Source organism: Lolium perenne, chromosome 2, assembly GCF_019359855.2.
Source record: "Lolium perenne isolate Kyuss_39 chromosome 2, Kyuss_2.0, whole genome shotgun sequence".
NCBI classification, from domain to species: domain Eukaryota; kingdom Viridiplantae; phylum Streptophyta; class Magnoliopsida; order Poales; family Poaceae; genus Lolium; species Lolium perenne.
Genome location: NC_067245.2, coordinates 293,578,242 through 293,594,422, shown reverse-complemented (window position 1 = coordinate 293,594,422; position 16,181 = coordinate 293,578,242).

The window sequence follows — 16,181 nt, the reverse complement described above, 5'->3', positions numbered from 1 at the left end:
GTTTTGTAAAGTTTATTATGGAGTTTAGCGATCTCTGGTGGTTGGAGCTTGGTTTTAATTTCATATTATTCAAGCTACACAAGTGAAAGGCAATAATGACGATCTATGACAACTCGACTGTGGTGAGAGGCTGGTATGAACTCTATTTGTTTTCATTTTTGTACATATACTCATTCATGTGATCATGTTTAGTTGGTTCATGTGAGGTATATGTCATTTAATGAAAGTCTAGTAGTTCATGATCTCTCATGTTTAGCTTCAATTTATTAATAATGAGTAGCATGTCACAAATATTTGCTTGCATTGTTTTATTCATAGATAGGTATGACATTGTGGTATCCTCCTCTGAATAATTCATTTGAATTGACTTGGCACATGCTCACGCATGCATATGACTGAAAAACAAAAGTCAATTAAGCCTCGATGATTTACTTTGCTTCCGAGTTCTTGTATCACTTTTATGCCTTCGTTAATTTTATTTTGTCGCAAGCATGATTATGATGGTTATTGCTCTCTTGATTGTCGCTTCCCAGTCTATTGCTAGCCTTCACTTGTACTGAGCGGGAATGCTGCTCGTGCTTCCAAATCCCTGAAAACCAAGTTATTCCAAAGTGTCCACCATAAATACCTATGCATGGCATTTCAAACCATTCCAAGTAAATTTTCATGTGCTACCTTTAAAACCTTCAAAGTACTTCTCAATTTGTGTCAATGTTTTATAGCTCATGAGGAAGTATGTGGTGTTTCATCTTTCAACCTTGTCATTTACTCCTGACAGACTTTCACCAATGGATTAGTGGCACATCCACTTATCCAATAATTTTGCAAAAAGAGCTGGCAACGGGGTGCCCAGCCCCAACTAATTAACTTTCATTAATAATTCTCTTCACATGTTCTGCCCTGATTTATCAGTAAGCAACTTAATTTGCAAATAGACACTCCTCCATGGTATGTGAATGTTGGAAGGCACCCGAGGATTCGGTTAGCCATGGCTTGTGTAAGCAAAGGTTGGGATGAGTGTCATCCATAATGAAACTAAAATACATGTGTAAACAAAAGAGAAGAGGGATGATCTACCTTGCTGGTAGAGATAACGTCCTTCATGGGAGCCGCTCTTGAAATTCTGGTTGACAAGGTAGTTAGAGTGCCCACTACCATTCGTTGACAACAACAAACACCTCTCAAAACAATTTTACTTCTGTTTTAAAAATGAAAAGCTCTAGCACATGTTAATCCCTGCTTCCCTCTGCGAAGGGTCAATCTTTTACTTTTATGTTGAGTCACCATCCTTTCTTTGAGCACCTTCTTGAGAGCATAATTGTCATTCTTAGTGTAATATGTTTGTCCCAGAATATGGTTAACTGTGGTATAACTTTGATGCTTTTATCTTTGATAATCTTTACTTCTAGTCTTTCCATGAAATTCAGAGGTGCCTGGGCATTTATGTTTTGCTGTACAAATACGGGCAAGCGAGATACCACTTTATCATATCTTTTTATGAGCATTGCAATCCTGCTGATAGACATGTTTCATGATGCTTATTATTAATTTGTTGGTATCTTTTTCATGATTGACATAACTATTAGATGACTTTACTTGCATTTATCTTATTATGAATTGCCTAAGTACTCGTCCATATAATGAGAATATTTACATCATATGAGCAAATGTGTTCGTGAAAGTTCTTTTATCGCACTCAGTTGTTAACTGAATTGCTTGAGGACAAGCAATAAGCTAAGCTTGGGGGAGTTGATACGTCCAAAACGTATCTACTTTCCCGAATACTTTTGATATTGTTTTGCCTCTAATTTGTGTATTTTGGATACAACTAACACGGATTAACATTGTTTTTAGCAGAATTGCCCTGGTGTCTTATTTTTGTGCAGAAAATCAACTTTCAAGAAAATCCCCGGAAATAATTGCAATGGGCCTATTTTCACAGAAGACCTACGGAGCCAGAAGACGAGACGGAGGGGGGCCACGACGGGCGCACACCACATGGCGGCGCGGTGGGCCCCTGGGCCGCGCCGCCCTATGGTGACGCCGCCTCGGCCAGCCCCCGACGCTCCCCTTTGGACTACTTAAAGCCCTTGACTTAAAAACGCACGGGGGTTCGACCAATTTTCCAGAAGACATCCAGAACTCCACCGCCGTCGCGAAACCCAATCTCGGGATCAGAAACTCCGTTCTGGCACCCTGCCGGGACGGGGAATTGGAGGAGATCATCGCCATCATCGCCACCGACGCCTCTACATCAACCATCCATGCTTCCATCATCCATGTGTGAGTAATTTCCCCGCTGTAGGCTGAAGGGGATGGTAGGGATTGGATGAGATTGTTCATGTAATAGCCATAAGATTGTTAGGGCATGGTGCCTAGTATCTGTTGTTGGTACTTTTATGAAATTGTTGCAACTTGTTATGCTTAATGCTTGTCACTAGGGCCCGAATGCCATGATTTTAGATCTGAACATGTTATTGATTCATGATGATATTCATTGTTTTATGATCTTACCTGCAAGTTGTATACACATATTCACTACGGGAAAATATGTCTTTTCCGTGCAACTATTTGCACGACAAAGGCCCCTATATGCACGACAAAGGCTTTGCCATGCGGGGACACACGGCAAAGGTCGCACGGCAATGCCATTGACGGCAAAGGCTTCTTTGCCGTGTGACTCGCCAACGTTGCACGGCAAAGGCTTTGCCGTGCGACGCCGCATGGCAAAGGTCACTTCTTTGCCGTGTGCCAAACATGTTTTATCTAAAAAAAGGTTCAAATTGGCTGGTCTGGGAATCGAACCTAGGACGCAAAGTAGGGAAAGCATGTGACCTTACCACTGGGCTAAGTGTTCGTTTGTTGATAACTATACCACGCCACACCTTTTGAGATGAGAAGAAATCCAATTTTTACATCTTTGTCGTGCGCTTACACTAGGCAAAGCCTTCTTTGCCATGCGTTTGTTAAAAACACTAGGCAAAGGCTGCTTTGCCGTGCGCCAACTTTGCACGGAAATGCCTAACGCCTTTGCCGTGCACCGAATCTTTGCCGTGCGGTGTGTTGGGCCATTGCCGTGCATATTTCTTTGCCGTGCGGCCTCTTCCGTCGTTGCCGTGAATCGTATCTTTGCCGTGCGCTCGTGTCTATCTTTATCGTGGCAGAGATCTTTGCCGTGCGTTTTTATCTATGCGCACGGCAAAGATCGGCAAAGAAAGGCTGCACGGCGACGCCTATTTTTCCCGTAGTGATTGTTGTCCGGAACCCGAGGCCCCAAAGTGATAGAAATTGGGACAGCCGGAGGGGAAGGCTGTGATATGAGGACCACATGTGTTCACGGAGTGTTAATGCTTTGCTCCGGTACTTGATACGTCTCCAACGTATCTATAATTTCTGATGTTCCATGCTTGTTTTATGACAATACCTACGTGTTTTGTTCACACTTTATATCGTTTTGATGCATTTTCCGGAACTAACCTATTGACGAGATGCCGAAGTGCCAGTTCCTGTTTTCTGCCGTTTTTGGTTTCAGAAATCCTAGTAAGGAAATATTCTCGGAATTGGACGAAATCAAGGCCCACGATCTTATAATTCCACGAAGCTTCCAGAACACCGAAGAGGGGCCAGAGGGGAGGCCCAGGGCCCCCACACATGGTGGCGGCGCGGCCAGAGGAGGGGGCGCCCCCTAGTGTGTGGGCCCCCCAGGTCCCTTCCGACTCTGCCTCTTCGCCTATAAGAAGCCTCGTGACCTAAATCTTCGAGACGAATAAGCCACGGTACGAGAAAACATACTGAGCCGCCGCCATCGCGAAGCCAAGATTCGGGGGACAGAAGTCTCTGTTCCGGCACGCCGCCGGGACGGGGAAGTGCCCCCGGAAGGCATCTCCATCGACACCACCGCCATCTTCATCACCATCGCTGCTTCCATGATGAGGAGGGAGTAGTTCTTCCTCGAGGCTAAGGGCTGTACCGGTAGCTATGTGGTTCATTGATACGTCTCAAACGTATCTATAATTTCTTATTTTCCATGCTACTTTTATGATGATACTCACATGTTTTATACACATTATATGTCATTATTATGCATTTTCCGGCACTAACCTATTAACGAGATGCCGAAGAGCCAGTTGCTGTTTTCTGCTGTTTTTGGTTTCAGAAATCCTAGTAAGGAAATATTCTCGGAATTGGACAAAATCAACGCCCAGGGTCCTATTTTTCCACGAAGCTTCCAGAAGACCTAGGGAGAGACGAAGTGGGGCCACGGGGTGGCCACACACCAGGGCGGCGCGGTCCAGGCCCTGGCCGCGCCGGCCTATGGTGTGGGGCCCCCGTGAGGCCCCCTGACCTACCCTTCCGCCTACTTAAGCCTTCGTCGAAGATAGTTCCAGTACCGAGAGCCACGATACGGAAGACCTTCCAGAGACGCCGCCGCCGCCAATCCCATCTCGGGGGATTCAGGAGATCGCCTCCGGCACCCTGCCGGAGAGGGGAATCATCTCCCGGAGGACTCTACACCGCCATGGTCGCCTCCGGATTGATGTGTGAGTAGTTCACCCCTGGACTATGGGTCCATAGCAGTAGCTAGATGGTTGTCTTCTCCTCATTGTGCTATCATTGTCTGATCTTGTGAGCTGCCTAACATGATCAAGATCATCTATCTGTAAAGCTACATGTGCGTTTGTTGGGATCCGATGAATAATGAATACTATGCTATGTCGATTATCAATCTATCTATGTGTTGTTTATGATCTTGCATGCTCTCCGTTGCTAGTAGAGGCTCTGGCCAAGTCATTACTTGTAACTCCAAGAGGGGGTACTTATGCTCGATAGTGGGTTCATGCCTCCATTAAATCTGGGGGAGTGACAGCAACCTCTAAGGTTGTGGATGTGCTGTTGCCACTAGAGATAAAACATCAATTCTATATCTAAGGATGTATTTGTTGATTACATTACGCACCATACTTAATGCAATTGTCTGTTGTTTGCAACTTAATACTGGAAGGGGTTCGGATGATAACCTGAAGGTGGACTTTTTAGGCATAGATGCATGCTGGATAGCGGTCTATGTACTTTGTCGTAATGCCCAATTAAATCTCACACTACTCATCATATCATGTATGTGCATTGTTATGCTCTCTTTATTTGTCAATTGCCCAACTGTAATTTGTTTACCCAATATGCTATTTCTTATGGGAGAGACACCTCTAGTGAACTGTGGACCCCGGTCCATTCTTTTACATCGAATACAATCTACTGCAATACTTGTTCTACTGTTTTCTGCAAACATCATCATCCACACTATACATCTAATCCTTTGTTACAGCAAGCCGGTGAGATTGACAACCTCACTGTTAAGTTGGGGCAAAGTACTTGGATTGTGTTGTGCAGGTTCCACGTTGGCGCCGAAATCCCTGGTGTTGCGCCGCACTACACTCCGCCGCCATCAACCTTCAACGTGCTTCTTGACTCCTACTGGTTCGATAAACCTTGGTTTCTTACTGAGGGAAAACTTGCTGCTGTACAACATCATACCTTCCTCTTGGGGTTCCCAACGGACGAGTGCTTTACCGTCACAAGGAAGCTACTACGCCCACGGCAAGCAGCTCTTTTTCTGGCGCCGTTGCCGGGGAGATCAAGACACGCTGCAAGGGGAGTCTCCACCTCCAACCTCTTTACTTTGTTTTTGTATTGCTTTACTTTTATTTACTTTATTGTTTTCTATATTAAAAACACAAAAAAATTAGTTACTTGCATTTACTTTATCTAGTTTACTTTATTTACTACTGCTAAAATGAATACTCCTGAAAATACTAAGTTGTGTGACTTCACAAACACAAATAATAATGATTTCTTATGCACACCTATTGCTCCACCTGCTACTACAGCAGAATTCTTTGAAATTAAACCTGCTTTACTAAATCTTGTTATGAGAGAGCAATTTTCTGGTGTTAGTTCTGATGATGTTGCTGCTCATCTTAATAATTTTGTTGAACTATGTGAAATGAAAAAGCATAAGGATGTAGATGGTGACATTATAAAGTTAAAATTGTTTCCTTTCTCCTTAAGAGGAAGAGCTAAAGATTGGTTGCTATCTTTACCTAAGAATAGTATTGATTCATGGACTAAATGTAAGGATGCTTTCATTGGTAGATATTATCCTCCTGCTAAAATTATCTCTTTGAGAAGTAGCATAATGAATTTTAAGCAATTAGATACTGATCATGTTGCACAAGCATGGGAAAGAATGAAGTCTTTGGTTAAAAATTGCCCAACCCATGGACTGACTACTTGGATGATCATCCAAACCTTTTATGCAGGATTGAATTTATCTTCACAGAATCTATTGGATTCAGCTGCTGGAGGTACCTTTATGTCCATCACTTTGGGGGCGGCAACAAAGCTTCTTGATAATATGATGATTAATTACTCTGAATGGCACACGGAAAGAGCTCCACAAGGTAAGAAGGTAAATTCTGTCGAAGAAACCTCCTCCTTGAGTGATAAGATTGATGCTATTATGTCTATGCTTGTGAGTGGTAGGACTAATGTTGATCCTAATAATGTTCCTTTAGCTTCATTGGTTGCCCAAGAAGAACATGTTGATGTGAACTTCATTAAAAATAATAATTTCAACAACAATGCTTATCGGAATAATTCTAGTAACAACTATAGGCCATATCCTTATAATAATGGTAACGGTTATGGTAATTCTTATGGGAATTCTTACAACAATAATAGGAATATACCCCGTGGACTTGAAGCCATGCTTAAAGAATTTATTAGTACACAAACTGCTTTTAACAAATCTGTTGAAGAAAAGCTTGGGAAAATCGATATACTTGCTTCTAAAGTTGATAGTCTTGCTGCTGATGTGGATCTTTTGAAATTGAAAGTTATGCCTAATATGGATATTGAAAATAAAATTGTTACTACAGCAAATGCCATCCAAGTTAGAATTAATGAGAATATAAGATTAATGGCCGAATTGCATGCTAGGTGGGAAAGAGAAGAAAATAAAAAACTAGCTAAAGAGAATAATGTAGCTAAAGTTTGGACTATTACCACTACTAGTAATGTTAATGCTCCACATGTTGCTGCACCTCCTACTATCAATGGTAAAATAATTGGTGTTGGCAATGTTTCTACTCCTAATGCAAAGCGAGCAAAACTGCCTGAAACTGCTAAAACTGCTGAAACTGCCTGTGATAAAACTGCTGAAATTTTTTCCAACATTTGGGACAATGATCCCATTGCTGTAGACCATAATGGTTTAGATTTTGATGATTGTCACATCTCTGAAGTTATAAAGTTCTTACAAAAACTTGCTAAGAGTCCTAATGCTAGTGCTATAAATTTGGCCTTTACAAAACATATTACAAATGCTCTCATAAAAGCTAGAGAAGAGAAACTAAAACTTGAAACTTCTATTCCTAGGAAGTTAGAAGATGGTTGGGAGCCCATCATTAAGATGAGGGTCAATGATTTTAATTGTAATGCTTTATGTGATCTTGGTGCAAGTATTTCCGTTATGCCTAAGAAAATCTATAATATGCTTGACTTGCCACCATTGAAAAATTGATATTTGGATGTTAATCTTGCTGATAATGCTACAAGGAAACCTTTGGGGAGGATTGATAATGTTCGTATTGTGGTTAACAATAACCTTGTCCCCGTTGATTTTGTTGTCTTGGATATTGAATGCAATGCATCTTGTCCCATTATATTGGGAAGACCTTTTCTTCGAACTATTGGTGCAACCATTGATATGAAGGAAGGTAACATTAAATATCAATTCCCTCTTAAGAAAGGTATGGAACACTTCCCTAGAAAGATAATGAAGTTACCTTTTGATTCTATTATTAGAACAAATTATGATGTTGATGCTTCATCTCTTGGTTACACTTGACATACACTTTCTACGCCTAGCTGAAAGGCGTTAAAGAAAAGCGCTTATGGGAGACAATCCATCATTTTACTACAGTATTTTTGTTTTATATTTGAGTCTTGGAAGTTGTTACTACTGTAGCAACCTCTCCTTATCTTAGTTTTGTTGCATTGTTGTGCCAAGTAAAGTCTCTAATCGAAGGATGATACTAGATTTGGATTACTGCGCAGAAACAGATTTTCTTGCTGTCACGAATTTGGGTTGAATTCTCTGTAGGTAACTCAGAAAATTATGCCAATTTACGTGCGTGATCCTCAGATATGTACGCAACTTTCATTAGTTTTAAGTTTTCTCATTTGAGCAAGTCTGGTGCCTCTAAAAAATACGTCTTTACGTACTGTCCTGTTTTGACAGATTCTGTCTTTTATTTCACATTGCCTGTTTTGCTATGTTAGATGGATTTCTTTGTTCCATTAACTTTCAGTAGCTTTGTGCAATGTCCAGAAGTGTTAAGAATGATTGTGTCACCTCTGAACATGTGAAATTTTTGGTTATGCACTAACCCTCTAATGAGTTTGTTTCGAGTTTGGTGTGGAGGAAGTTTTCAAGGATCAAGAGAGGAGGATGATACAATATGATCAAGGAGAGTGAAAGCTCTAAGCTTGGGGATGCCCCGGTGGTTCACCCCTGCATATTTAAAGAATACTCAAGCGTCTAAGCTTGGGGATTCCCAAGGCATCCCCTTCTTCATCGACAACACTATCAGGTTCCTCTAGTGAAACTATATTTTTATTCCATCACATCTTATGTACTTTACTTGGAGCGTCTGTTTGTTTTTGTTTTTGTTTTGTTTGAATAAAGTTGGATCCTAGCATTCATTGTGTGGGAGAGAGACACGCTCCACTGTTGCATCTGGACACATATGTCCTTAGCTTTACTCATAATATTCATGGCGAAGGTTGAACTGCTTCGTTAAATTGTTATATGGTTGGAAACGAAAAATGCTATATGTGGTAATTGGTATAATATCTTGAATAATGTGATACTTGGCAATTGTAGTGCTCATGTTTAAGCTATTGCATCATATACTTTGCACCCATTAATGAAGAAATACATAGAGCTTGCTAAAATTTGGTTTGCATAATTGGTCTCTCTAAGGTCTAGATATTTTCTAGTAAGGGTCGAACAACAAGGAAGACGGTATAGAGTCTTATAATGCTTACAATATGTCTTTTATGTGAGTTTTGCTGTACCGGTTCATACTTGTGTTTGCTTTAAATAACCTTGCTAGCCTAAACCTTGTATCAAGAGGGATTACTTATCATGCATCCAAAATCCTTGAGCCAAACACTATGCCACTTGTGTCCACCATACCTACCCACCACATGGTATTTCTCCACCATTCCAAAGTAAATTGCTTGAGTGCTACCTTTAAAATTTCCATTCTTTATCTTTGCAATATATATCTCATGGGACAAATAGCTTAGAAACTATTGTGGTATTGAATATGTACTTATGCATCTTATCTCTTATAAGTTGCTTGTTGAGCGATAACCATGTTCCTGGGGACGCCATCAACTATTTCTTTGTTGAATATCATGTGAGTTGCTATGCATGTTCGTCTTGTCTGAAGTAAGGATGATTTATCATGATCAAATGGTTTGAGTATGCATATTGTTAGAGAAGAACATTGGGCCGCTAACTAAAGCCATGATCCATGGTGGAAGTTTCAGTTTGGACAACAAACCTCAATCTCTTATGAGAATATTATCTGTTGTTGAATGCTTATGCATTAAAGAGGAGTCCACTATCTATTGTCTATGTTGTCCCGGTATGGATGTCTAAGTTGAGAATAATCAAAAGCGAGAAATCCAATGCGAGCTTTCTCCTTAGACCTTTGTACAGGCGGCATAGAGGTACCCCATTGTGACACTTGGTTGAAACATATGCTATGCTATGATAATCCATGTAAATCCAAGCTAATTAGGACAAGGTGCGGGCACTATTGGTATACTATGCATGAGGCTTGCAACTTGTAGGATATAATTTACATAACTCATATGCTTTATTACTACCGTTGACAAAATTGTTTCTTGTTTTCAAAATAAAAGCTCTAGCACAAATATAGCAATCCATGCTTCCCTCTGTGAAGGGCCTTTCTTCTACTTTCATTGTTGAGTCAGTCTACCCATTTCCTTCTATCTCAAAAAGCAAACACTTGTGTTAACTGTGCATTGATTCCTACATACTTGCATATTGCACTTGTTATATTACTTTATGTTGACAATATCCATGAGATATACATGTTATAAGTTGAAAGCAACCGCTGAAACTTAATCTTCCTTTGTGTTGCTTCAATGCCTTTACAATGAAACTATTGCTTTATGAGTTAACTCTTATGAAAGACTTATTGATGCTTGTCTTGAAAGTACTATTCATGAAAAGTCTTTGCTATATGATTCAGTTGTTTACTCATTACATTTACCATTGCTTCAAATCGCTGCATTCATTACATGTGCTTACAATAGTATTGATCAAGATTATGTTGGTAGCATTGTCACTTAAGAAATTATCTTTGTTATCGTTTACCTACTCGGGACGAGTAGGAACTAAGCTTGGGGATGCTTGATACGTCTCAAACGTATCTATAATTTCTTATGTTCCATGCTACTTTTATGATGATACTCACATGTTTTATACACATTATATGTCATTATTATGCATTTTCCGGCACTAACCTATTAACGAGATGCCGAAGAGCCGATTCTTTGTTTTCTGCTGTTTTTGATTTCAGAAATCCTAGTAAGGAAATATTCTCGGAATTGGACGAAATCAACGCCCAGGGTCCTATTTTTCCACGAAGCTTCCAGAAGACCTAGGGAGAGACGAAGTGGGGCCACAGGTGGCCACACACCAGGGCGGCGCGGCCCTGGCCCTGGCCGCGCCGGCCTATGGTGTGGGGCCCCCGTGAGGCCCCCTGACCTACCCTTCCGCCTACTTAAGCCTTCATCGAAGATAGTTCCAGTACCGAGAGCCACGATACAGAAAACCTTCCAGAGACGCCGCCGCCGCCAATCCCATCTCGGGGGATTCAGGAGATCGCCTCCGGCACCCTGCCGGAGAGGGGAATCATCTCCCGGAGGACTCTACACCGCCATGGTCGCCTCCGGATTGATGTGTGAGTAGTTCACCCCTGGACTATGGGTCCATAGCAGTATCTCGATGGTTGTCTTCTCCTCATTGTGCTATCATTATCTGATCTTGTGAGCTGCCTAACATGATCAAGATCATCTATCTGTAAAGCTACATGTGCGTTTGTTGGGATCCGATGAATAATGAATACTATGCTATGTCGATTATCAATCTATCTATGTGTTGTTTATGATCTTGCATGCTCTTCGTTGCTAGTAGAGGCTCTGGCCAAGTCATTACTTGTAACTCCAAGAGGGGGTACTTATGCTCGACGGGAATCTTTCTAAAGAATCCATCTGGCAAAACGCAATTTGTCGATTTCAATCTAAGGTGCACCTTGCCTTTTTCATGTAGCTTTGTTACGCCTATTCAGCTAGGTGGGGCATTGGATGCTTGATTATGCCATCTTTGATGGTGTACTGTGTAGGGTCGGATACATCCTTGGCCAGTTTCCTCAGGAGTTTGTCACTGTCTGTGTCTTGGACATAACTCAACTTGACGTCTTCCAACCATTCTGGTACACAAACAGTAATGGCATGGCATTTTGCATCTCGAAAAAACATTGTTGAGAAATAGTAGCCACCCGAAGTAGAGGGAATCCAACCTTGCCCAGTCGATGCTCAAGTGGCCCAAAGAAGCAATCTGAAAAGGGAAGAGCTTGTTCTGAAGACAGGGTCCCCCCACTGACTTGGCCCGGGCCTAAGTGAAAGTGAAAAAGTGAAGTGGTGGGCCTACCCATCCCAACCTGGGGTATGCTGGGATTCGTGAAGAGCGGCACCTTACGATGTTCATGACCAATCGGATCTTGACGTACCAGTAGGTACCAGAGGAGATCCTTGGCATTGCAAGATGGCCTCTATCGTCTTTTCGAGAGCCCCCCGTTGCCCCGTCAAGGGGCTGACATAGAGAGACCTAATTAGTGCCAGCCGAAACTCGGAATTAGCCCCAATTCCGGTAACCAGCTCAGTAAATTCACCTTTTTCTATGAAAGCAAGGATTGGGCTGGGTTGCTTATTCGTCATCACGGAGCAACCCTGTACCTTTTCTTAGGCGAGCGACTGAGACGAGAGCTTTCAATTATGCTGTTTTATGCCTCCATTAAATCTGGGGGAGTGACAGCAACCTCTAAGGTTGTGGATGTGCTGTTGCCACTAGGGATAAAACATCAATTCTATATCTAAGGATGTATTTGTTGATTACATTACGCACCATACTTAATGCAATTGTCTGTTGTTTGCAACTTAATACTGAAAGGGGTTCGGATGATAACCTGAAGGTGGACTTTTTAGGCATAGATGCATGCTGGATAGCGGTCTATGTACTTTGTCGTAATGCCCAATTAAATCTCACACTACTCATCATATCATGTATGTGCATTATTATGCTCTCTTTATTTGTCAATTGCCCAACTGTAATTTGTTTACCCAATATGCTATTTCTTATGGGAGAGACACCTCTAGTGAACTGTGGACTGATACGTCTCCAACGTATCGATAATTTCTTATGTTCCATGCCACATTATTGATGATATCTACATGTTTTATGCATACTTTATGTCATATTTATGCGTTTTCCGGAACTAACCTATTGACGAGATGCCGAAGGGCTAGTTGCTGTTTTCTGCTGTTTTTGGTTTCAAAAATCCTAGTAAGGAAATATTCTCGGAATCGGACGAAATCAACGCCCAGCATCTTAGGATTGCATGAAGCTTCCAGAACACCCGAGAGCCGCCAGAGAGGGGCCACAGGGGGCCCACACAAGGTGGCGGCGCGGCCCAGGGGGGGTGCGCCGCCCTAGTGTCTGGTGGCCCCAGACCCCCTCTGACGCCGCCTCTTCACCTATAAGAAGCCCCTCGACCTAAAACTTCGATACGGAAAAGCCACGGTACGAGAAACCTTCCAGAGCCGCCGCCATCGCGAAGCCAAGATCTGGGGGACAGGAGTCTCTGTTCCGGCACGCTGCCGGGACGGGGAAGTGCCCCCGGAAGGCTCCTCCATCGACACCACCGCCATCTTCATCACCGCTGCTGTCTCCCATGAGGAGGGAGTAGTTCTCCATCGAGGCTAAGGGCTGTACCGGTAGCTATGTGGTTCATCTCTCTCCTATGTACTTTAATACAATAATCTCATGAGCTGCCTTACATGATTGAGATTCATATGATGATGCTTGTAATCTAGATGTCATTATGCTAGTCAAGTGGATTTTACTTATGTGATCTCCGGAGACTCCTTGTCCCACGTGTGTAAAGGTGACAGTGTGTGCACCGTGTGGGTCTCTTAGCCTATATTTCACAGAATACTTATTCACTGTTATGAAGAGCATAGTGAAGTGCTTATTTATATCTCTTTATGATTGCAATGTGTTTTGTATCACAATTTATCTATGTGCTACTCTAGTGATGTTATTAAAGTAGTTTATTCCTCCTGCACGGTGTAATGGTGACAGTGTGTGCATCGTGTAGTACTTGGCGTAGGCTATGATTGTGATCTCTTGTAGATTATGAAGTTAACTATTGCTATGATGTTATTGATGTGATCTATGCCTCCTTTCGTAGTGTGATGGTGACAGTGTGCATGCTATGTTAGTACTTGGTTTGGTTATGTTGATCTGTTGTGCACTCTAAGGTTATTTAAATATGAACATCGAATATTGTGGAGCTTGTTAACTCCGGCATTGAGGGTTCGTGTAATCCTACACAGTTAGTGGTGTTCATCATCCAACAAGAGAGTGTAGAGTCTAGCATCTATCTATTTATTCTGTTATGTGATCAAAGTTGAGAGTGTCCACTAGTGAAAGTATGATCCCTAGGCCTTGTTCCTAAATACTGCTATCGCTGCTTGTTTACTGTTTTACTGCATCTCTACTGCCTGCAATATTACCACCATTCATCACACGCCAGTCCTGGACAGCAAAGCACTTTTCTGGTGTCGTTGCTACTGCTCATACTTATTCATACCACCTGTACTTCACTATCTCTTCGCCGAACTAGTGCACCTATTAGGTGTGTTGGGGACACAAGAGACTTCTTGCTTTGTGGTTGCAGGGTTGCTTGAGAGGGATATCTTTGACCTCTTCCTCCCTGAGTTCGATAAACCTTGGGTGATCCACTTAAGGGAAACTTGCTGCTGTTCTACAAACCTCTGCTCTTGGAGGCCCAACACTGTCTACAGGAAAAGGAGGGGGCGTAGACATCATGGACCCCGGTCCATTCTTTTACATCGAATACAATCTACTGCAATACTTGTTCTACTGTTTTCTGCAAACATCATCATGCACACTATACATCTAATCCTTTGTTACAGCAAGCCGGTGAGATTGACAACCTCACTGTTAAGTTGGGGCAAAGTACTTGGATTGTGTTGTGCAGGTTCCACGTTGGCGCCGGAATCCCTGGTGTTGCGCCGCACTACACTCCGCCGCCATCAACCTTCAACGTGCTTCTTGACTCCTACTGGTTCGATAAACCTTGGTTTCTTACTGAGGGAAAACTTGCTGCTGTACAACATCATACCTCCCTCTTGGGGTTCCCAACGGACGAGTGCTTTACCGTCACAAGGAAGCTACTATGCCCACGGCAAGCATTCATCTCTCTCTCATGTACTTCAATACAATGATCTCATGAACTGCTTTGCATGATTGAGATCCATATGATGAGCTTTGTAATCTAGATGTCGTTATGCTATTCAAGTGGGTTTTACTTATGTGATCTCCGGAGACTCCTTGTCCCACGTGTGTAAAGGTGACAGTGTGTGCACCGTGTGGGTCTCTTAGGCTATATTTCACAGAATACTTATTCACTGAGTTATGATTTGAGTTGGATGTCTCTATGAAATTATGGTGTGTTAGTACCTCCTATGGATGCTCACAGTGACAGCGTGGGGTGTTTATTAGTACTTGGGAATACATCTTTAAGGTTTGCTTTGCAGCCCTACACGGTGAATTAGTGTTCGTTATCCCACCAGAGAGTAGTTCAGAATAGCATAGTGAAGTGCTTATATTTATATTGCTTTATAATATCATTGTTGAGAGTGTCCACTAGTGAAAGTATGATCCCTAGGCCTTGTTTCCAAATACTGCAAACATCGCTTATTTACTGTTTTACTGCATCTTTACTTCCTGCAATATTACCACCATCTACACGCCAGCAAGCTATTTTCTGGTGCCGTTACTACCACTCATATTCATCCATATCACTTGCATCTCACTATCTCTTCGCCGAACTAGTGCGCCTATACATCTGACAAGTGTATTAGGTGTGTTGGGGACACAAGAGACTTCTTGTATCGTGATTGCAGGGTTGCTTGAGAGGGATATCTTTGACCTCTTCCTCCCTGAGTTCGATAAATCTTGGGTGATTCACTTAAGGGAAACTTGCTGCTGTTCTACAAACCACTGCTCTTGGAGGCCCAACACTGTCTACATGAATAGAAGCGTGCGTAGACATCAAGCTATTTTCTGGCGCCGTTGCCGGGGAGGTAAGGTAAAAGGTATTCACATCCTCCGACTACTAAGCTATTTCCTAGCATTGTTGCCGGGGTGTGAGTGCTCGAAACTATTTCCTTTAGATCCTGCAATTGCATCTTTTTGTTTCTTGTTTACACTAGTTAGGCATAATGGAAAACAACTGTGAGCTTTTTAATCTATTTCCTGAGTTAAGACATGGATTGTTTGATGCAAAAATTAAAAAACCTATGGAACCTTATTTGCATGCTAGTAGCGATGCTATTAATACGAACGCAATTACTGCTAATGTTATGGAAAAGTCTAAGCTTGGGGAAGCTGGTTTTGATGAGCATGATATTTTTAGTCCCCCAAGCATGTAGGAGAAAATTTACTTTGATGATACTTTGCCTCCCATTTATGATGATTATAATGATATAGGTATTTTGGTGCCACCTACTATGGAGGATAAAGTTTATTATGATTATACTATGCCTCCTATATTTGATGATGAGAATAATAATGATAGCTACTTTGTTGAATTTGCTCCCACTACAATTAATAAGGATGACTATGCTTATGTTGGGAGTAGTAATTATTTTATGCATGAGACTCATGATAAGAATGCTTTATGTGATAGTTATATTGTTGAGTTTGTTCATGA